The 15,454-nt window shown below is 44.7% G+C and overlaps 1 long non-coding RNA gene across 6 annotated transcripts in view; it reads right to left on the bottom strand.

Moving 5' to 3' along the window:
- Nucleotides 1-15,299, bottom strand: part of LOC147602357 (uncharacterized) — a 40,924-nt gene extending 25,625 nt beyond the window's left edge. For 5 of the 6 annotated variants that reach the window (XR_015261682.1, XR_015261683.1, XR_015261681.1 and 2 more), the window contains exons 1-3: nucleotides 13,124-13,583; nucleotides 12,589-12,730; nucleotides 10,061-10,154 (exon numbers count right to left, since the gene is read on the bottom strand). This is a non-coding gene — a long non-coding RNA (uncharacterized LOC147602357). Of the gene's footprint in view, nucleotides 1-10,060; nucleotides 10,155-12,588; nucleotides 12,731-13,123; nucleotides 14,805-15,216 lie in introns of those variants that run through there. The other variant, XR_015261680.1, reaches the window with a different exon arrangement.
- Nucleotides 15,300-15,454: the final 155 nt, after the last annotated feature.

Below are 15,454 nucleotides of genomic sequence, written 5' to 3'. Positions count from 1 at the left end.
GTCTTCTGGAAACACTGGTCTTGGATGCAGCCGATGATAGTGAGTGGCCTCTGCCCTCTCATTAACATGACACTAGAGGAGAGAAACAGACACTTCAAACATGAGGTTCTTCTCATCATAAACAAAATGTCAAAAATTGGTCAGATGAATAATTCCCTAGAATAACCTGCTCCTTTTCATTAACCATAAGCATTACCTAAGGTGGCATGCTTCGATACAAACATCCATATTGCAGACATCTACATTTAGAGTAGAAGAATCCCACCCTAGACATCTACATCTCAGAAGAGGAAAACATGCCTTATGTCACAGATGCACCTAGGAGGTGATATCATCAGTCTTCCACATTACAAAGACTGACAATTTTGACTCCCAAGTCTTCTCTGGGCATTCACAATGAATTACAAACTGCACATTTGGAAGGAATGTGGCCTATTTCTCAAGAGCAGAACACAGATTATGGCCATCATGTCATACTTCTTTTACATATGGCTTAAAGCCTGGGAATTTCATAAAGCTGACCATTAAAAGAAATTGCATGCATATTAACTACTATTTTATTTATTTGCCAGCAAACACAGAGAAACACCTACCATAACAAAAAATATAGCAACTATGAAGTACAGTAGCAACAAACTATCCCCAACTCACATATCCAGGCAAACGCTAAGGCCGATCTACTTCTTTGCCAAGGAACCCAAAGACAGAGATTTGGGGCTGCTTTTCACCCTTGGATGGCATCCAGTGCAGAGAAAGTATATGTTCTGTGATTTAACAGACTCAGAAAAAAAAAATAAGCTTTTTATCTTGCTTTGTAACAAAATTCCTCCATAATATTTTCATAATTAAAAACTAGGAGTAGGCAGGTGACAGGCAGAGCTGTTCCACGTGAACAAAGAGATAAGAAAGGAAGGCGTAATTGGGGCTCCTACTTCCAGTTCCTACTGCATAAGCTATAAAATATAAAATTGCTGTAATGCCTTTCTCAGATAGCTTTTTTATGTTCCTTCATATTGTCTTCCAATCTAGAATAGGCCTACAGACCTCCTCTGATATGTTTACACTGAATTAACTTTAATTAATGATGAAGGGTACAACGAATGATATGTTCAGCTGACCAAATGTAGATGTCTACATAAGAGTGAGATGAATCATTTCTAAGCTCCATTGATTGTATCGACTAGTTTGACTACAAAGGGCATTTAGACACCCAACTGACATGTGGACACCTACATTTACCCTGAAGCTAAGCATTGACAATCTCTCCCAGGTCTCACAGCTCTCACTGGCAGATAGGTGAATATTCTGGACTAGCTTAGTAATGAACTACGTGATCTTAACAAAATGGAGAAATGGTCTGAGAACAATAGGAGGCAATTCTACTAAGACAAGAATAAAGCTCTATGCTTAGACAGCACATGAAGGATGGGGAGTGATAGGCTAAGAGCAGTTCTAAGAAAAATACCCTAAGATTATAGCTGAATAAACTGAAGATTAATCATCAGTGTCATTGGGTTATGAAAAAAAACCAGTCATAATATGATAGGATGTACACCCAACAAAGCATATGAAGGAAACTTTCCATTCTGCTTGGCACAGGTTACATTGCATCCTGTTTTGGGCACTGCACATCAGGAAAGACAGAAAATAAAAGTAAACCTGCAAGAATTTCTGGAGATCAAGAAAAAAATAAGTTATTCTCAAGCCGTTTCAAATCAAGATCCAGAAGAGGTAGCAACGGGGTTAATCTGCAGAAAAAGAGATTCAGATTACAGATCAGGCTTGTATACATAACTTTCTAAAATGATTAAACACTGCAGTGAACCACTTTGAGAGGTTCTGAAATCTCCATTCTTGAAGGTCTTGGAAAGCAGGTTAGTCAAATATTTGTTAAGAAGAACATAAGTATATTTAATTCTGCCCTGATCAGAGGGAAGGAGTAGATTACTTCAGATCTGCTCTAGCACTGCTTTCTATAATTCCGTGATAATGTGCTGGTTTTGTGTAGTGGTGTGGGCTATGCTGGCAGCTTCTACAAGAAGCTGCTAGAGGTTTCCCCTTTGTCCGGTGGACTCAGCTGGGTCTAGGGCAGACCTGCCGCTGGCCAGGACCAAGCTAATTGGTGACAGTGATAATGTCTTTGTGATAACGTATTTAAGAAGGGGAAAATAATAATAATAAAAAAAAACAACAGGAAACAGAAGCGGGAGCAGAGAGAGGGAGGCAAGAGCCTCTGGACCTTGTGGCCCACACCCTCTGGCCTCCCACCAGGCGGCCAACTGGGCCCAACTCGGCCTGGCCTGGCTACAAGAAGTGGAGAGGAGATGTGAAGAGAACCTGAGAAGCGTCTGCCTGAGCCGATTGTGAAGAATTTCTTGTGAGAGGAACAGCTGCAGACGCCAAGGTCACTGAAGAAGGAGGGGGAGGAGTAATGCAGCCAAGATTCCCCTGCAGCCCATGGTGCAGCCCATGGTGAGGCAGGCTGTCCCCCCGCAGCCCATGGAGGGCCACGGAGGAGCAGAGATCCACCTGCAGCCCGTGGAGGACCCCACAGCAGGGTAGGTGGATGCCTGAAGGAGGCTGTGGCCCATGGAGGGCCCGCTGGGGCAGCTGTTCTGGAGGGACTGCACCTCATGGAAAAAAAGACCCACGCCAGAGCAGTTCACGAAGGACCCTTGAAGAGCACCACTCGTTACTGGTTTCCACTTGGACATTGAGCCATTGACTCCAGCTTTTTAGATACAGCCATCCAGCCAATTCTTTATCCATCTAACAGTTCATCCATCAAACCCATATCTCTCCAATTTAGAGGTAAGAATGTTGTAGGGGATCGTATCAAAGGACTTACAAAAGTCCAGGTAGATGAGATTCATAGCTGTTCCCTTGTCCACTGATGCAGTTGCTCCATAGTGACTGCAAGGCCACTAAATTAGTCTGGCATGATTTGCCCAAGGTGAAGCCATGTTGGCTTTCCCTAATCATCTTCAACGTGATTTAACCTATCTTCCAGGAGGATGATGTGTCTTCAATGTATTTTAACATATCTTCCAGGAGGATCCGCTCCATGATCTTACCAAGCATGGAGGTGAGGCTGACTGGTTGGTAGTACCCAGGGTCCTCCTTTTTACCCTTTTTAAAGATGAGTGTGGTGTTTCTTTTTTTCCAGTCACAGGGGACTTTGCCTGACTGCCATGATTTTTCAAATACAACAGAGAGTGGCTTGGCAAATAGATTTGTCAATTCCCTCAGAACCCTGGTGTGCAGCTTTTCAGGTCCCATGGACTTATATATGTTTAGGTTCCTCAGGTGCGCTCAAATAGGATCCTCACTTACAATGAAAGGGACTTCATCCTCCCAGTCCCTGCCTTGAAGTTCAGGGGCTTGAGAGACGTGGGAAGAGAGATTACCACTGAAAACTGAAGGAAAAAAAAATTGTTGAGTACCTCAGCCTTCTCCATGTCACTTGTCACCAGTTCTCCTGTCTCATTTATCAGAGGAGGGGTGAGTACCGCCTGCAAATTTAAAAAAGTTCATAACTACATTATTGTTGAATCTGTAAATACAAACTAAGGAATTTCATCATTTTAATCTCTAAAAAGCAGTCTTGTATTTACAGACACATTAATTACTTAGTATAGTAAATATATGCATATTACATAGCAAATAGTGATACAAAACTGTGCATGGAACTTCATGTAGTATTTTTGTATTTTTTTAAGTTGCCTGTAAATTCCCGTAAACAAAGATACCAAAGAAAACTTGAAAGAATGCAGCAGTATCGTCTCTGTCATATGTAAAGATCAGTTTCATTTTCTTCAGTGACTTGACTGCAGAATAATGTTAACACAGACCCAGAAGTATGATCTCATTCTTTGACCTTTTCAAAACAGATGGGTTGGGGGATCACCATGAAAACTGCAACTTCAAAATCGTCTAACACGGTTCAGAAAACATGCCAATCACTTGCACAATTTTTTGGCATTATATTTCAATGACCTTGTGCCCAGGGTCAAAAAAAAATACCTTGTAATTTGTTCTAGATGGCCCAAGCACATACCCACCAGTTCTGCAGGGTCCTCTGGCAATACTACGGAGCCTACCAGCAAAGCAGTGTTCAGGAGGAGGAGAAGTATAAACACGGCAATTTACATTTTCAAGCTAAGTGTTCTTTTACACCTGCCTATGCTTCTTCCTTTCTGCAATGAATCGTCTTGTTCCTGTTATCTCTTAGGCATTTTTACCAAGTTTTAGAATTCAATTGACTTTCCCAAATCAGTTTCAGGACAGACAGTCTTATCTGCATCATAGAACTCTGGGGGAAAAGTCTACCGTAAATGGAGTGTCTCATGCTCTGCATACTGCTGTAGCTGGATATGCACAATGACTCTTCTCTGTGCATTGGGAAAACCCCCTTGAAAATTGTTGTTCAGCACACTGGGCTTTTACATACCAATCCTAAAAAAGTAGTCACACGTACCCCCAGACTTTAAAATTGATGACCTTATAAATTAACAAGGTCATCAGCTCTATCAGATTACAATAAAATCCCCATGCCATTTTTGGTTTCTGTAACACCTCAAATAGCAATGTGGAAGCCTGTGGCTCCAGGTCAGGCACTATCTTCTGGAACTCCATCAGCGACACTCACCATCCAGATCCACAGACGCTGTAGCACAGACAGTTTAGCTCTGTTTAGCCTTACTCCTTCTTAAGATTTTTTCAGGGTTAGGAGAGACTCGATCTAAACCTGCATTTCTTAACCAGGCAACAAGAGGAATGATGGCCGTTATGAGAGAAGTGATATATCAGCAGATAGAAAGCTCGTGATTACGTATGGGGCTATAATGGGAAGCATCTGGATACTGTGCACTTAAACAGTGCCCTGCTGATACCAAGCTTTCCTAAAATTCAAATCAACAGGGCACTCACCAATGTGGAGATTTTGTCTCTCTTTTCGTAACGATTAATACAGACTAGAAGTTATTTGTTATGCATCTGACACAAAAAGAAAAAAAATGCATAACTTAACAGCAGACATCTAAAACATAGACGTCTACCTCTGACCTGTCAGATCACGCTCTACACAAACGGGTATTTCTGAGTGCAACTCCTCTCTAGACCAGATTAGATCATTTATGTATTCTAACTACCTACTTCTCTCTTCTGAATATAACAAAGTGTGATGGGACATGGTGCACACCGTACATCTCTAAAGATAAATTATTTTAACGCGTATCAGATTTTCAGCCAGCTTAATATTTATTTCATCTTGGCATGCCCTACTAAGGATGATCAAGTTAATCATTGTCGGTTTCAGATCTCTGGCTGCAAGTTGTATTTCCCCTGTCCCTATGCAGGACACTTTCTGTGTATTTTCGTTACACACCTGAATGAAAGTTGTATTTTAATTGTTTCTTTCTCTTTTGGTGTGTTCCAGAGGTCCAACTGTTTCCTTTTTCTTTTGCTACAAATAACATCTGAACATCACTTGGCTCAAACACTTGTGTCACACCACCATACTCACCTGTAGAAAAGGTGGATGGAAAAAGGTTCCCGGGCAGTGTTTTACATCAGGTTGCTCAGGAAGCCCCGCTGCCCAGACTGTAACACCACACTAACCCTGCCAGATGTACTTCAGCTTGTAAGCCCCACTTCTGCGGCTCAATTTCAGTCAGGTTGCCGTCTTCCCTCATAGACAGTGCCTTCACACGAGGCCATAATTTGGGAACTGCTCCTCCAGGACTCATAAAGGCTTGAGTTATGTGTATATAGACTTTTTTGGATAAGACTAGGTGCTGACATACTAATCTAGTTTCCTTCTGCAACAGGATAACAGATGGGAGAAGCAGGAGGTGTCATATCTTGACTGGTTTTGATACTAACACGTATTATTCTTCTACCTAAGACACAGAAACATAGTTTGGATGAAACTAGTATACAATGAGTACAAACTGGCTGGGAAGTTGTGGTGGTTTAGCCTGGATCACCACACAGTTTCTCACTCACCCTCCTCCTATCCAGCGGGACGGGGGAGAGAAATTGGGAAGAAAGGAAAACTCGTGGATTGAGATAAAAACAGTTTACTAAAATACTAAAAACTACAAAGATAACAGAATGTAAGGATATTAATATATACAAAATATACAAAATGAACAATGTACAATTTCTCACCACCCAACGTCCGAATGACTGACGCAGCCCGTCCTGAGCAGCGATCACAGGAACGACACTGAGCAGCAAGCAAAGCGGGGAGAGCAAGCTAGCAAGGTAGAGGGAACGATGCCAGCAAGCAAGAGAGAAGAAAAGGGTGCCAAGGGTGCCTGAACAGATACCCAAATAGAATGGATGCCAGAAAAGAATGCCCCCTCCCATGGGCAACCCCCACTTATATACTGAGCATGACATTTATGGCATGGAATACTCTCTTTGGCCAGTTCGGATCAATTATTCTGTCTGTCTTTTGCCCAGCTTCCTGCATCTGCACGTTAACAAGACTTTAATGAGACTTGGAAAGCCAGACAGTGTCCTTGGTCTCATTAACAACAACTTGTATCATCAGAGTGTTTTTATCAACATTCTTCACACACAAAATCCAAAACACGCCGGCTACTGAGAAGAAAATTAACTCCATCCCTGCTGAAACCAGGACAGAAGTAATTCACTAGAAACATTTATCAATGGTTAGTTCTTGAAACTGAAGGATGTATAGAGTAGGTTTCCCCAGGAATCTGTGCTAAATTTGGGGCTTCTCAATATCTCCATTAACAACTTGAATGAGGGAAGATAAAATAAGCTTATTTATTATTGCAGGTAATCCCATGCTAATAGAGGCTGCCAGCTCACTGGAAGATAGGACTGAAATTCAGACTATCTTGACAAACTGGAGAAACAATCTTAAAAATAGGTGGAAAATCAATAAGGACATATGCAAGGTCCTTCACTTTCACACTGCACAAATACAGACTAGGCAAGAATTGGTAAAACAGCAGCCTGGTAGGAAGGAGCTAGGGGAGCACAGGCGGGGTATAGTCAACTGCGCTGCTGCAAATAAAAAAAAAAATAAATAAAAAAAAAGCAAATCCCATAGTGGGATACATAAAGAGTAAGACAGCCTTTAGGAGACTTGAGTCATCTGCTCCTTCAGTAGCTGCAAGGTCTTAGCTGGAAAACTGAGCCCAGTTTGAGACATGGTAAAAGAGAAATCAGACTGAGTTCAGAAAAGAGAGGCAAGAATCGTCAGAGGTCAAAAAAAATAAAAAATGAACCCTATAAAGAAAAAGCAAAAGGACTGGTATGGTTTAGTCTACGGATGACTACTGAAAACATGCCAAGGAAAGACTTCCAGCATGAAAGATGGTTAAACACTGGCATAGATTGCACAGAGGGGGTGTGAAATCTCCATCCCTGGATGTCTTTAGGAACAGGCTAGACAAATCGAAAAGGCAGAAGGACAGCAGATCATCAGGGCACAGGGAGAGGTTCAGTGATCTCTGAGGTCCCTTCTAACACTATTTTCTAGGACACAGTCACTCTGCACCTTCTAAACTTTTTGTTGTGAGTAGTTGGGTTTAGAGTGATTGTACAAAGAGCAGCATTTCTCATTTGGCATCCTTGGAGCTGAATGAACCTGAGCTTTTTACTTGTTATAAATTCAGTTAGTCCGCTACTTCTCAGAGTTCACTGCACTAAAGCTAAGGCAGTTAGACAGCCTGCTTTTATAATGCTTTCATTGAATAAATTTGCAAAGCTGCTACCTCAAGTCTACATTAATGCTCAGCACCACTTTGTTAATTTGGAATCCAGATCTGGTGACTGATTTGGGAAAACAGTTCAGCTAATCCCTAGTGAATAGAAATCCTCAGCCTAAGATTGTATGGCTCACCAGATTCCCACATGTGCAAATGCAGCAGCTGCCTTGCAAAGGGAAGTTAAAATATAAAGTATGAACTTTAGGAGGTTTTTGCATGCCGTGCTTATTTTCCTTCCGTGGAGATGTAGGAGTCCAAAAGGAAGGAGTAGAGACAATCACAAACTTCCCCGGTAGACAACTTTTGTAGTAAGGTGGCAAATGCACGTATGTATCCTAGAAAGCTCTTTGAGGGCAGCAGCTCTGGCAGGAGAACGTTCAGAGCTACCGTTAAAAACCATGATTCTGCTAATTAGCCTCGTGTCTTTTCTTCCATCTGCCAATACAATTAGCATGCATGCCCATGTGACATCACTAACCTATACATTTTCAACTATCTCCACGTAGTTGCCTTCTGCATGATAAAACATGCACAGGCAGAGTACTACAAATTATAATTCCTCAGTGAGAGTTTCTGGGAAGGCATTTGTTGTCACGGGAAGGCCCCTGTGCAGATCGCTTCCTGCCTGATAGGAAGCCCTTGACTGACCCACAATCCATTGAGCTTTGGGAGAGCACATAAGGCCCATTTCTTCATGCAAACTTGGCATGAGGTGGACAAGCAACTGATGTTCCTGGGATGCTGAGACAGGCCAGTCGGCCAAACCCATGTTATATACTGTACCTGCTCCTGCAGTAGCCATGCAAATTTAGAAATAAATGAATAAATGTAATGAAAATAACTATTTTAATGATGGCAGCAACAAAAAGTCAGTTCTTCCTCAAAATTATTATAAAGACATAATAACTGCTTTCAGATAAGGCCTTCTGAGTGGCACTGCATTAGTGAATGGTTCTAGTGCAGTTCAAACTAAAGTAGTTTCTACTGAAGAGAAGCACAAAACTCTCACTTACCCCTACTCGTGAGAATATCCCTCAACTATGATTCTTTCTGTGGCCATATTATTCACAATATGAGTTTTGAGAGCATTATGTAAGCTGCCCAGTTATATATTGATTTATATATGACCCTGGATATCTCAGACGCATGCCTCCCTCTTCTCATTCTTGCTGTGCCCTCCAACCCCACTTTCTTTTCCTCTTTCCCCCTCCCATACTTTACTGTTTCTGAGATTTCTTTGGTTTCTTTCCAAATGAAGTTGGATGGAATTAACCTTGGAGGTTCTGCGTTCCTTTTCAACAGTCTACTGCTTCTCTCCTCTTCTCAGGAGCTAAGATATTTTCTTCTACAATACTCTCACCTCCTGCCAATTACAAAACGGAGCTCAGTTCTCTAACAGAGCAGTGAAGGACACTAGACCAGAACAGCTGAAATCCCTTCAGGAAGCAGGATACTCTTGTCCAGGGTTGCTTTCTAGCAAATGCACATTTACAGGTACAACTAGAGATCTTTGATATAATGCCTAAGAAAAAGATGAGGCTCAAAATCTAAAGCTACTCAGATATTTACCTCCTACTACCTAACAAGAAATATTTAAGCAGGAGTCAGATGCCCAAGGATCCCAGATGACATTTGGGGATCCAGGCCTATGGTCCCATCTGAGCCACCCAAACACTAAATAATTGAAGACGCTCTCAGATGGATGACAGCCTCATGTGGAAAACTTTGCCAAAGTTTCTGAACTAAACATAGTTCTGGGCTGTGAATTAGATGTTTCTGGTCGGTTTCTTGAAATCCGTTATCAGAGATAGCCAACGTGCATCCTAGAAATGGTTGTATATAACATATGGAAAGCAAGGGTCTACACAAAGATGTGTTGATTGCGTTAACTTAGCGATGGTTTTTATAGTGCCACACATAGTTGAACCACTCACTTGAGCTGTAATAAAAGGCAAGCTGCATTTAGTAAATAGGGTAACTATTTTGTGATGAGCAAATACTTTCTGAACATAATTTTACACTGACATGCTTTTAGTAACAAAAAATATTTTATTTTCACATAACATTTTATAATTTTTGCTCATATCCTTAGGCTGTCATGGTTACGACATGACTATTATATTTACAAGCATGCTACAACTCTCCATAATCGCTGTAAGTCAGTATACAAAATTCCTGTAATGAGTAAAATAGTTTGTGGACTCCCCAAAAATGATCTTACCCAAGTAAGCTTATAAGCCAGGTAGGCAACAAACAAACAAGAACAGGGTGTAACAGCTGATAAAAAAAAAAAAATAATAATTTAAAAATACCTATTAAAGTGAAGAAATGCTAATCCTGAGGACACATTCTTCTCCTTCAGATGTTTTCCCCAACATCTTTTTGTTTCTTTGTGGGAAAGAATGACTGCAATACAAAGAAAAAGAGACATAACTGGGACAGTAGCTATATGCTAGATGCTACCGTACCCAGACTTCAGGGACCAAGCCTCTAAATCAAGTGCTTTGATTTGCTATGAAATACATGAGAAAACCTGGACTCTCAGAAGAGTGACAAATATGTAGTTGCATATTAAGTCACATAGAGTTAGGTGATACAACAGGCCAGGCATGTAAAGCTTCTGAAATCTCATTTCTCTCTAGCATTTGCATACCTTGAAGCAACAACCCCAAACCAATCTGAATTCTAGGCCGGAACCTGGGATTGTCCCTAAGCACTGAGCATTGCAAATGTGAGTGAGTACTGCAGCAGAAGCAGCACTATGGCACTGGCACATTGCAAATCTCCCCGGCCACACAGACATACATTTTATTAACCAAAGTACTTTCATTTCTGTCTATGCAGATGTACACTACAGATATTGAATAAAGTTTCTCCATACATTAGCCCTTTAGTACAGCAGTCATTTTGGTTGCTCTTCCCTGAATTCCCCCTAGAGCACTTACTAATTTATGATTGAGAAGTAATATTAATTAATCTATTAAAATGAGGACATACACATTCAGATGTATGCAGAGAAGCATTTCTTCTCTATTTACTCTTAATTAACATCTTGATGAGTCAAATCCCCACTGTTACATTGCCAAGTCAAATAAAATTTCACCAGTGATTAAAGTTGTCCTGTGGGATTGTACAAAACACACATCTTTAATGAATTTGGTCCACTAAACACACATGGCTAAGAAAGAACCGCATTTTCTATCTCTAAGCAAAAGTAATGAAGAAAACACCTCTTCAGAGCCACTGGCATTTCAGAGTGCAAATAATCTCCTATTTCAATGGATGAGGGTTGATATTTTTTATATCATTCTATAAGAACTGTATATAATGAGTCTAAATTATTCTCCTGGAACTGTTGTCCCACGCTCACACATACACAAGGTGCTCCAGGAGCTTTCAGCTTGCTTGGAAGCTCTAAAAGGCCACGGCTGAGATGCAAACGTAATGCTACTTAAAAAAAAAAAAAAATTGGTTAAAAAAAAAGTTTAAGGCAGTTTTTTCTTTTTGTCTTTTGCCCTTTAGTTTCCAGCTAGCGGGCCCGATTCTGCCGCCAGAAAGGAATGGGCAGAGCGAGCTCTGTTAGTGCGAGCGTTTCGGGTGGCCATGGAGCTGGAGTGGGGACCACCGGCTGTCCCGCCCTGGGTGACCCGCACGGGCGGAGTGGAGGGTGGTGGGGGGATAAAAACCGAGGGAGGAAACCACAGGGTGTACTGGGTGCAGCTGTAGAGAGGCCAGAAGGGGTTGATGCCATCGGCCGCCTTTTCGAGCTCCGGGCTTAGCTAGTGATGTTTGGACGGGGGAGATGCGGGGATGCCGGCGCTTGAACGCCGCAGCACGGCAGCCCCGTTGTTACCGGAGAGCATGGAGAGGGGCGGCGAGGCTGCAAGGAGCCCCGGGCGAGCTGCACCCCTCCGCTCCCCGCCTCCTTGCCCCTCCTCCCCTCCCCTCCCCTACCCCGCCTCCCATCACCGTCCTGGCACAGCTCCCAGCACCGTCACAGCACCATCCCAGGATGTCCCAGCACGATCCTAACTGTACAGAACAGTCCCAGCCTGTCACAACTGTTCCGGCACTGTCCCAGGACATTCCCAGACTGTCCCAGCATTGTCCCAGCACCATCCCAGGATGCCCCAGCACGATCCTAACTGTCCCAGGACAGTCTCAGACTGTCCCAGCTGTTCCAGCATTGTCCCAGGACAGTCCCAGTACTGCCCCAGCATCATCCCAGGATGTCCCAGCACTATCCTAACTGTCCCAGGACAGTTACAGACTATCCTAGCACTGTCCCAACTGTTTCAGCACTGCCTCAGTACTATCCCAGCACAGTCTCAGAGTGTCCCAGCACAGTCCCAGAGTGTCCCAGCACAGTCCCAGCACTGACACAGTTCCTCCGCGGGTACCCATCCTCCTCCCACGCGTGCCCCGGGTTGCCTTAGGGCGAGGTTCGCCCACCCGTGTACCAGCCAGGCGGCACGAAACGCAGGGAGTCGGCGAGTCCACCCCCTCGGTGACAGTCCCAGGGCTATGGGAAGAGTTAATCGTGCCCAGGACAGCTCACGGCCGCTGCCACGGAGACACAGAGGGGAAAAGGAGCCGATGGGGACCCACAAGTTGCTTTGCAGCTCAGCTGTAGAGTTTGCGGAGCTACCGTGCGCAGGGAAACGCCAGCAACGCTTCAGCTCCCCCAGGAAAGTCCGAGCACGGACAAATCCGCAGCTCAGGGTGTCAAGTTTACAGAAAATGGCCGAACACAATTTTTTTTCGCATTTCCCTTCCGGAGGAAAAAAAAAAAAAAAGCTGAACCCAGGAGATAAATGACTGTCTGGTGGTAAATACTGACCAGCAGCAGCAGCTGGAGACGAATCACCACACCGCCAGCATTTTAACTGCAGCGTTTAGAGGAGAGGGGGAGAAAAAAAAAAACGAGATCTCCGGGCTGCCGCGACCGCCTGCACGCCCACTGGTTTCACTGGCCGGAGCGTCTGCGAGAAAAAGATAAGAGGCTGGTGCAGAGAAACAGTAGAAAAAAATAAAATAAAATAAAATAAAACGAAACAAAAGAATCTAAAAAACCCAAAACTAAGAAGCAATGATGACTTGGAAGTGCTTGCAACCCTGCAAAACTGCCCGGCCCGGCCGGGGAGCGCAGGGCAGGTGGCAGCGGTGGCGGCGCAGGGGTCCCGGGTCCCTCCGCCCTGCCCAGGGCGGCCGAGGGGGGGCGGGGGCAGCGGGGACTACCCAACACCCCCGCGGGGAAACCCACGGGCGACGGAGACCGAGCCCTGGCGGCACCCACGGACCGCGGGAGGGGCCGCGGTTAAAGGAGAGCTCCCCAGGGGCGGTGGAAAAAGCCTGAAATTCCCCCAAACACGCACGGGTTGGTTTCAGCGCTGCGGGGTGGAAATGGCCGTCGGTAACCACCAGGTCCCCAAAGTTTCCTTCGCTGTTCAGGGAGCCAGAAGTTAACTTTTCCAAGCGGTGTCGTTATCGGGGTGGGTTTTGTTTTTTTTTTTATCTTTACGTATTCCCGCCGCACCGGAAAGTTTCCACCGGGGGCAACGTGAACACGTCACAGTAACGAACTCGTTTTCCCGAAAGGTAAAACCAGCCTGGGAAGTGGACCTGCCCCGGGATGCCAGCGGGAGCAGAATCGGGCCCCTCGGAGCTCCCTATCTTCCCCCGACGGGTAAAGAACCGAGAAGAAGCAACCCACTCAAGTCCCAAAGGCATTTACATTTGAAAAAGAAAAGGAAAAAAAAAAAAGAAAGAAAGAAAGAAAGAAAAAAACAATAAACCAAAAACCAGTTGTTGCTGCTTCTTTACAGCGATGTTCCAGCCTTTTCCAACTCTGCAACTTTTTCGCTTAATTGCACCGTTTTGACCTTCTGCTAAAAGGAGGTGATTCATCGCTTCTTTCTATATGTTAAGTAACTCCTTATGTGCCGGGAGAAATAAAAATGCTAGCAGATACCCAAGGTGCCGAGCATTTGCGTTTGGCATTTTAAACGAGATTTAAACCCGCTAAATTTAATTACGTCTGACGGGAAGATAAACGCAGGCAGCTCGAACTACTTGAATTTACGCCCAAATCTACGCGAAGTTTGACAAGAGATGAAACCGGTGCCACTGGCGCAGAAGAGGGATGAGGAGGGGGGGGGGGGACATTAAAATATGGGCTGGGGGAGCATAAAACTATGGGGAAAGGGTGTCCGAAAACGGGACGTTCAGAAACCGGACATCGAGGGGATGAGCTGGACGTTGAGCCTGGCAGAAAAGCGAGCCATCGCACAGAGATTTAGTTGTTACTAGTCATACTTTTAGGGTGGGGAACGAAAAGGGGAGAGATACTTTAAGATTTGCGGCTGGAGAGAAGCGAGCTCCCCGCTGCCCTCTCCGGTCAGGGGCGGTTGGGGGGGCGGGGGAGAGCACTGCTAAAACGGCACCCCTTTGGCCACCGCTCTGAAATAATTAAAGAGGGGGAAAAAAAAGAGAGAAAGAGAGAAAAATTAAAAAAAAATATCACACCAGGAAAAGACAAGTCGCCGCTGGGACACCGCTATCCAAACGGAGGTCACAGTATTTCTTTCGCTGAGGGCTGTCGTTATTTGCTGTACATACCCTACATCCTCCTGCCAGTCATTGGTGACAAGCACGTTTTAAAGCGTCCACTAATTTACAGGGGACAAAGACACTTTCCAGCTACGCTAGGAAAGAAAAAGCAAAGGAAAAAAAAACAACCTCGGCTCAATTGAAAATAACGATTTTGTTCTTGGCTAGCCACCAGTTCTTTGCTCTTACCGTCCCAGGACTTGCATTTCACCTCAGTAATACCCTGAAAGGCTAAAATCATTTTGCATACACCCCATCGTACCTTTTTCAGTCCTGCAATACCGAGCAGCACCGAGCTGCCCGCAGGCAGCTCAGCTAGCCAGCTACTTTGTTCGGGAAAAGAAACGCACGGGGTTAACTAAATCTTGTGGAGATCCAGCTGGTAAGAGCGAAAATCATCCAGTCTTTGACAACCTGGTCACAAACGCTGAATGTAGACAACGATGTCTGAAAAAAAAAAAAAAATTACGAAATTACGCAGCTCTAGATACACACACACACACAGTTTCCAGACCGAAAAAAAGGGAAAAAAAAAAAAAAAGCAAGCCCCGAAATCTCGGTAGAAGTGACTCGTGTTAACTGCGGCTGCTGATCCTTCAACTTAGCTTTGACGCGCAGATCACGTCCATTCCCTCCACAGGTTTCCCAAAATCTCGCTTTTCCAGCCCAATCGGCGGGTTTGGCCGCAGGGAGAGCGATGTGAGGGGGGAAGGGAGGGGGCCCTGCCGCCTGCCTTCGCCCCCCTGAGAGACTGCTGGAGCCCTCTGGAGCCGGCCGAGCTGGGGCGAAGAGGGGGTGGCAGGTCCCGGGGCTGCCCCCCAGAGCCCGGGGGAAGCCGGGGAGACGCCCGGAGAATTACCAAAGACATCGGCCAGGGAGGGAGCGGGATGCTGGAGTCGCTCCCGCTTCGCTGGAAGGGGAAACGCACGGTGTCAGCCCCCGCACCGCCAAAACCCTTCTCACTCCCTTCTCCCTCACACTACTCTCCTCCCCAGCTATATCCGATTATCTGATTTTTCTCTTTTTTTTTCTTTTTTCTTTTCCCTCCCTGAGCACAAGCGCCTTCTCAACTGCCTTTGACATTTGGGGCTTGCGAG

The sequence above is a fragment of the Chlamydotis macqueenii genome, chromosome 1, assembly GCF_036417535.1.
Source record: "Chlamydotis macqueenii isolate bChlMac1 chromosome 1, bChlMac1.mat, whole genome shotgun sequence".
NCBI classification, from domain to species: Eukaryota; Metazoa; Chordata; class Aves; order Otidiformes; family Otididae; genus Chlamydotis; species Chlamydotis macqueenii.
Note: the sequence above shows the minus strand (reverse complement) of the source record. Positions and strands in the feature narration are given on the sequence as shown.